At 39.4% G+C, this 8,743-nt stretch overlaps 1 non-coding gene across 1 annotated transcript; it reads left to right on the top strand.

The window, feature by feature from the left end:
- Window positions 1-789: 789 nt before the first annotated feature.
- Window positions 790-951, top strand: LOC122013019. The gene has a single exon (XR_006120407.1). It is a non-coding gene; the product is annotated as a U1 spliceosomal RNA (small nuclear RNA).
- The last annotated feature ends 7,792 nt before the right edge of the window (window positions 952-8,743 follow it).

The raw sequence follows: 8,743 nt of genomic DNA, 5'->3' as shown, positions 1-8,743 counted from the left end.
AGGGCATTGGTCTACCATCTCCATGATTGAGAGACTTGACATTATAATATTTATCCAATTAATTAGTTAGGTTAATAGTATTAGTGAAATAATTATAGTAAAAAATGGAATCTACTATCCAACGGCCTGTTCCACCGTCCTATCCCACGACTATATATGGTGGTGAAATAATACTTCGAGTTTGATTTGATGAGGTTTGTCAAGTTAAGTAGGTAGATCAAAGTTGAGAAGTTAAACACGTTACCAAAAGAGAGGTCCATGAAGACCTTGATGAAATCCATTTAGAGGACTATTAAAAATAAAACAGACAGTAAGGGAAGCTTAAAACAATAAGAATTCTCCTAAAAAAGTGTTTAGGTTCCTCATTCTGTCACAAAATTTATATTTAATTTATTATTTTTAATTTTTTTTTTCATTTTTGAGCTTGAGGTGCTTAACTTCAAGCTCCATGCATATTTGTTACGAAAGCTTTTTCTCTCTCAAAAAAGTTCTATAATGAAAAAAGGTATAATGATTTTTCTAAGATTAACATTAGGATTTCTATCCATGATAAAATATTTATGTTTATTATTTATGTTTTTTTTATTTTGTGACTTATTCTTAATCTTAACAAAGTAAAAATATTTTAACTTTCATATTTACATTGGAAATATTTTTGAAACAACTAAGTTGCTTCTCTAATCCTAATATAATGAAGTTTTAGATTATAATTAGTCCCATATTGTTAAAATAACAAGAAGTAAAATGTGAAAACTGCTATTAAAACATATCGACATGAGCCTTTTCTCCATACTTACTTGGACGGCGTCTATGGGTGATCAAGATAGCATATGACCTAGCCCAATGACCTCCATTGCACTTTGGAGGGGTATTGGTCTACCATCTCCCCAAGTTGGGAGAGTGGACGTCATAATTTGTTGTAGTGGGGGTACGCGTTCGCGGGACCCCTACCTAATTCTTAAAATAAATTATTTTGTTTATTTTAATCCTAATTTTATTAATAATTATTATTATTATTATTTATATATTACATGATTGATTTTATTTAATCATTTTACACGATTCTTACATTTTTAAAATATTAATATAATCTAAGAAAACCAAATAAATGAAACTAAATTTATTATCAGAAATTAATAGTATAAACATTTCAAATTAGTCAATTAAAAAAATGATAAGCCTATTTAGCTTTATTAACTATCTCTCGAAATGATCGGTACAATCTCATAAAAAATTTTCCACCGACCACCAGAGTATATTGAGATACAAATACATTATAGTTAGGGTTCGAACCGTGAATATCTGGGTGATAACTGTTGGGATGTATACTATAAGCCTAACTTTTGTATGAACATCTGTTTTGAGATATTTTGAAATGAGAATCATTTTAGTCAAATGTCTATATTTTATATTTATATATATGTCAATGAAGTTGCCCATTTAATTTATATTATAGATAACATGGTGTGTGGTGTCACACAGAAGATCATGTTATCGGTTCCTTATAAATTATACATAGTAGCTCACAACCAAAATGGATAGGACAAATCATTGGAACAGTTGTAATGTAATTTGGTATTAGTTTGTCTTGACTATAAAATTACACTAGTACACTATGTGTGTATTGAGCAGGACTATTTGAGGTTGTTCTATTTATACTGACTGCATAAAAGAACAGAACCTCTATTATTATGGATGTGCATACTCTTAATCCTGATATAATAACAAACACATATACTTAGTATTTATTTCTTTAACTTATCAATGGATGAGATTTATTCGTTAAATCAATAGGCTCGATAAGTTGGTAGATAGTACCATTTATATGGTGTATTGTTGATTATAAAAGAAAACTGTGTCCTATTTATTTAGGTTGATGATGTCCCCTTGAGGAGCACATAAGGATTATCATGTAAACTCTGCAGGTGGACTTAGTCCGATATGATAATAAAGTTGAGTGGTACTACTCTTGGAGTCAGATGTTAATTAAGTGAGTTGTCAGTAACTCATTTAATTAACGGACATACGATATCTTAAACACAGGGAGATTAATGCACTCATGATAAGTAGGAGCCCATATTGTAATATGGGATTCGTGCGGTAGTTCAATAATGACCCTTTAGTGGTATGAGTTATTATTGATGAACTAGAGTTGGGTGCTTGGGTCGAACATAGGAAGCTCAAGTCTATCGGGAGAGTAAAACCAATTCCTTATCTCGGTCCCTGTTGTAACCTCTATAAAGCCTCGCATCCACCCATCCATAACTTGGTTTGGTTTAATTTAACTTGGTTTGGTTTAACTTAACTTGGTTTGATTTAACTTAACTTGGTTTGGTTTAAGTTAACTTGGTTTGTTTTAACATAATTTGTTTAGATTTTTTCTAAACAAAATTTTTTAAATTTTTCTTTCCTTGTAACTGACGGCTAGTATATAAAAAGGAGTAGGATGTGGCCCCTAAAATCTAACTTTCTTATTCTCTACAATTCCTTGTCTCCTTGTGGTTGCCGCCCCCTCTCCTCCTCCTAGGGTCGGCAGCACAACTCCCTTTTTCTCCTCCTCCTTGTGGCCGACTCCTCTTCTCCACCTAGGGTCGGCTCCTCTTCTCCATCAAGGGCCGGCGGCACTTTCTTATTCTCCAAGGGCCGGAGGCACTTATTTGTTCTGCAAGGGCCGGCGACACTTCTTGTTCTTGGTGGTCGGCGGCTTGAAGAAAAGGAAGAAGAGGGCGCAAGCAAGAAGAGGAAGGAGAGGAAGAAGAAGAAGAAGATTAGAAGGTACCCCATCCTAGAGGGTCCCTTTTGTGGTCGGCAATTTTGGAAGAGAAGAAAAGATGGTGGTGTTGTCTTGGTAGATCGTCACCCACACGGCGTCCAAGAAGAGGAGAGGAATACGGCAAAAGATCAAGAGGTCTTTAGCTACGAAGAAAGGTACAACTAGTTCTTTAATTCCGCTTCGTATCTAGTTTTGTTTTCTTCGTGTTGATTTTGGATATCGAGTTTGAATACCAACACAAGAGGCCAGTGATCTTGTGCTTCGATCAAGGTGCAATTTGATCAATCAAGTGGGTTGTTAGGAAAAGTTGATTGACCAACACAAGAACTTGATTGATCAAACACATGTCTAATCGAGCATGTGGGTTGTTAGGAAAAGTTCTGTGCTTGTACAAATTTTTGTACAGGGGATTTACACAGAACGAAATTCCCCAGCGCCAACAAGTGGTATCAGAGCGGGTTTTCTGCCTCTATATGATTGGTTTTCGGTTAAATTATGCACTGTTCATATATAATTTAGGCAGGATAATACTAGGATATGCAAGATAGATTAACTCTGTGGCTAAAGGCATCCTAGTTCCAACTATTATGGTCTATTGTATTTGTATGTGATTTGAACCCTCAGGCATGTCGAGGGTATTTTGTGTGTGCATAATTATAATTATTAAATACAACTAGAGTTGTATTAGTTTATTTTACATTTTGTTCGATCTAGATTACATGTACATTCCTTCATGGAATATAGGATTGATAAATATAATTTTTATTTTGTTGCGTCTTGCTATGCGTGGTGCTACCTTGAGGACCGAAGGCACGGCGAAGGAGGAAGCAAGATAGATGCGACGATATAAACCCTAGGGTCGGCGGCTAGGTTTTCTCCTCCCCACCTGGCTAGGGTGGGCGGCGGCTAGGGTTGGTGTCATACGGAGGACAGCGATGGATGATGCCATAATAGTTGAAAAATTATTTTCATATTTATTGCCTTTATATGTTGTGTTTGTGTGCTTGTGTGCATGTGTGATGTGTGTGCTTGTTAAAATTTCTCGATTTTAAATAACTAAGTGGAAGAGGAATTATTTAAATAAATTCCACGGTCTCCATTACTGGTTTGTAAGTGATGCATTCAAACTTGCGCGCTGGTTTTAAGTGCCTTCCTCCATATCGGATGAGTTTGTTTACGAATCACTAGATTAAACTTCCTCTATGGATGATTATAGGAAATTATTTAGGTTTGTGTCATCTTCTCCATCTGAAGGGGCATAATTCTAATTAATGGACTAAGTATCAAGTAATGGTATATACTTAGGCACATTTAATAGTATCCTCCCCATCGGAGTCACTGCTATTATTTGTGTGACCAAAGACAAACCAACTATTAATTTTATTTGTCATAAAGTTAGGTTGACAAGATAATAAAATTAATGGATAAAACCTCCTCTTACAAATATTTGAATTAGTATATGCCCACACTATCATGACATACAAAATTCACGGTGTTTTGAGATGTTGGTGAATTTAAATTATATTGTTTAAGGAATCAATATTATTTTAAATTTTAAAGTTTTGACCAAGTATTTTATTTTGTGATTCTCAGGATTTCAAAATGACTTTCAATCCTCTTGCTGTTATTTTAAAAGAAAATAAATTTACTAGTCTCAATTATATTGATTGGAAATGAAACTTGGGCATTGTCTTAACTGCTGAAGGATACAAGTTCGTACTTTTTGAGGTCTGTCCTAATATGCCTGATAGCGATTCTAGTGAAGTGGAGATTGACAGACATAGGAAATGGATTAAGGCAGATGAGATGGAGCGGTGTTACATTTTGGCTTCTATGTTAAATGTGCTGCAACATCAGCATCAGGCCATGTCTACTGCCTATGACATGATGTACAATCTTAAAGAACTCTTCGGACACCAGAATCAGGCTGCCAGGCAGGAGGCCATGAGAAACTTAATGACGACCACCATGACTGAGGGGACACCCGTGAGGGATCATATCCTCAAGATGATGGCTCATTTGATGAACTGTCCTCGTAGAAAGGAGAACAATAAAGGTATATCTTATTCATTAGTTGTTGAAACATGTTTAGCGGTGTTAACTACCAGTACTTGGTGTGTAGATACGGGAGCCACTGATCATGTCTGCAATTCATTGCAAGGGTTCCAGGATTCTCGACGACTACATGAAGGGGAGATTACCGTCTACATGGGCAATGCTATGAAAGTGACGGTTGTTGTAGTGGGAGATATTTATTTATCTTTTGATAGGAATAAAACATTGATTTTGAGAAATTATCTTTACGTACCATGTTTCATAAAGAATTTAATTTCAATTTCTAAATTATTTATAGATGGATATTTTGTTTCTTTTGATGACAAAGTAGTTATCAAGAAAAATAGGGAGGTTATCTGTTCTAGTACGTTGGTTGATAATTTGTACACTCTTAATCCAATAACTTCCACGATGCAACAAATAGAAATTAATAACACATCTTCTAATTCTAATAAGAGAAAGCAGCCTTCGAAAATGAACCAAACATATCTTTGGCATCTAAGGCTAGGTCATATTAACTTGAGTAGGGATTCAAAGGTTAATAGCCGATGGACCATTGGGTTCATTGGTGGTGGAAAACTTTCCAACCTGCGAATCTTGCTTGGAAGGAAAAATGACCAAGAGACCTTTTAAGGCATAGGGGTATAGAGCCAAAGAAGTGTTGGAATTGGTTCATTTTGATTTGTGTGGACCTATGACTATCCAGGTGAGAGGTGGTTTTGAATATTTTATCTCTTTTATAGACAACTATTCGAGATATGGGTACATTTACTTGATGCACCGCAAGTCTGAATACTTTGATAAGTTCAAAGAGTACAAGGTTGATGTGGAGAAACATCATGGTAAATGTATCAAGACACTATGGTCAGATCGTGGTGGAGAGTACTGTTAGGATCGATCGTACTCGGCTAGAGAGGGGGGTGTGAATAGCCGACCCAAATTCTTCACGTTTCTTCCTACGATTAGGGTTAGCGCAGCGGAAATGAAACCGTAGAAACAAAAAGGAAGAAGACAAACCTCAAACTCGATGGATGTAACGAGGTTCGGAGGTGATACTCCTACTCCTCGGCGTGTCCGTAAGGTGGACGAGCCCAATCAATCCGTCAGTGGATGAGTCCCCGGAGAACCGGCTAATAAATACTCCTTGTGGGTGGAGAAACCTCGCCACAATAGCTTGCAACAACAATATGGAAATACAAAGAAGAGCAAGAACAAAATACACAATGAATATACAAATACTCGCTTGCCTTCTCGTCGACTGAAGTCCCGGATGAAGCACCAACTTCACGGACGAATGCCAACAAGCAACTCAGTCGAAGAAGCTCACACGAAGCTTCGGAGCTCAGCAAAGCTCAAGAGCACAGCTTTCAGAAGAACAACAGCTCAGTTCAGAGGAGGAAGAAGAAGGAAGAAGTAGTCCCCCTGTAGAAGCCCTCAGCCTCTTTTATACCTGCATCCACCTGCGAAGAAGAAGCCAGAAGACAGCAGAAGACAGAAGACCATTGTGAGCCAACGGATAGTTCTGGACCGATCAGGCTCCAACCTGATCGGTCCACACTGTCCCTGATCGGTCTTGGGGACCGATCAGGCTAAGCCTGGACCGATCAGGCTATGTCCTGATCGATCCAGGAAGACCCTGATCGGTCCTGGGGACCGATCAGAGCTTCCTCTGATCGGTCCAGGGACCGATCAGCATGCATGTCCCTTCCTTTTTCTCCCGAACTTCTGTTCGCTTTCTGATCGGTCTGCAGACCGATCAGATAACATACAGTAGCATACTGTTTGGTTACTGATCGGTCACCAGACCGATCAGATAACCCAGTGTATCACTGGATCGATCCACTGATCGATCCAGCTCTTGGTTTTTGCCCAAACCAAGTCCCACGCCTTCCAAACCAATATCCGGTCAACCTTGACTTATTGGTATCTCATGCTTAGCATCCGGTTACTCCCTTGACCTGCTAAGACTCCCCACCAAGTGTCCGGTCAATCCCTTTGACCCACTTGGACTTTTCTCTTCGTGTCAAGTATCCGGTTACTCCCTTGACCTACTTGACCTTCTCAACACCAGATGTCCGATCACCCTTGATCCATCTGGATTTTCCCTTGCCCGGCTTCACTCACCAGGACTTTCACCTAGCTTCACTCACTAGGATTTTCACCTGGCTTCACTCACCAGGATTTCCAATCTGCCCGGCTTCACTCACCAGGACTTTCCAACTGCCTGGCTTCACTCACCAGGACTTTCTCACAGCCTGGCTTCACTCACCAGGACTTTCACCTAGCTTCACTCACTAGGATTTTCACCTGGCTTCACTCACCAGGACTTTCACAACTGCCTGGCTTCACTCACCAGGACTTTCCCACTGCCTGGCTTCACTCACCAGGACTTTCCCACTGCCTGGCTTCACTCACCAGGACTTATCCGTCTGCCTGGCTTCACTCACCAGGACTTTCCACATCCGGTCCAGAGAACGAGCTACCGAGCCCTCTCTGACCACAGTTCGGGGAACGAGCTACCGAGCCCTCTCCGACTTCCATCCGGTCCAGAGAACGAGCTCCCGAGCCCTCTCTGACCACAGTCCGGAGAACGAGCTACCGAGCCCTCTCCGACTTCCCATGTGCCAAGCTTCCATACTTGGACTTCTCCGTGCCAAGTCTCCATACTTGGACTTTTCCCGTGCCAAGCTCCCTGCTTGGACTTTTCCCATGCCAAGCTCCTTGCTTGGACTTTTTCGACTCATGCCAACTCCCTGCTTGGACTTTTCCCATGCCAAGCTCCCTGCTTGGACTTTTCCCGTGCCAAGCTCCCTGCTTGGACTTTTCCGAGTCAAGTCAACTCACCTCGGGTCAACCAGGTCAACCTTGACCACGGGTTGCACCCACAATCTCCCAAGCTTGTATCCTTGTAAAACATCAAGATACAACTTTTCTGTTCACGTCAAACATTGTCAAACATAACTCGTCAAACATCAAAACACAACTCGAGTCAAGTCAACTTGAGTCTGGTCAACCAGGTCAACCTTGACCTAAGGTTGCACCAACAATCTCCCCCTTTTTGATGTTTGACAAAACTCATAATCAAACTTAGGTTTTCTAATGTTCTTCCTTGAACATTCTCCCCAAACCTACACTCTCCCCCTTTTTGACACACATCAAAAAGAGTGAATTAAGGTCAAGAGTTTCTTTCTAATGAAGGTCCCATACCTTTCATTGAAACCCTTAATTTCCCCCTTGATACTAAGGTCAACAATTAACTTAGTGATAATCTCATATCACTCAAGTCTTTAGGAGTAAAAACTACCCCTAAAAGTCAACTCCCCTTGACTAATAGGTAAAATTCCCCCTAAAGGTCAACTCCCCCTTGACCATTGCACCAACAATGTCTTGGAGAGTTTCAACCCTTTAGAAATCCAAAATACCAACTTCATTGCTGAAATTTCAGAAATTTCAGGCAGCACAGTCGAAACTGGCACGCCCTGATCGGTCACCAGACCGATCAGGTCTTCCCTGGATCGGTCACAGTGACCGATCCACAACTGCCTGGACCGATCAGACTCCCTTCTGATCGGTCCACAACCTCTGATATCAGTTTCTGAATTTCCTTCCGAAATTCAGAAACCCCTACAAAATTCCAGAAAATTCCAGAAATTATAAAACTTTGAGGATACATTCCTCATAACATATACTATCAAGGAAAAATAGTTTTCTATGAAAATATCTTCCATTTTTCAATCTTGATACAAAGTTCAAAAGTCTTTGAAATAGCTCAAAGTTAACTCATCTTTGTATCACTTTGCTCAATGATGAATGCTATCACTAGAAAAGCTTCATCAAGGTTTTTCAAATCAATTTTAAAATGATTTTAAACCCTTTAATTTGGGACCACAATCTTAGGGCTAAATGTACATGACT

Source organism: Zingiber officinale, chromosome 8A (assembly GCF_018446385.1).
Source record: "Zingiber officinale cultivar Zhangliang chromosome 8A, Zo_v1.1, whole genome shotgun sequence".
NCBI classification, from domain to species: Eukaryota; Viridiplantae; Streptophyta; class Magnoliopsida; order Zingiberales; family Zingiberaceae; genus Zingiber; species Zingiber officinale.
This window is presented reverse-complemented; position numbering and strand designations above follow the sequence as displayed.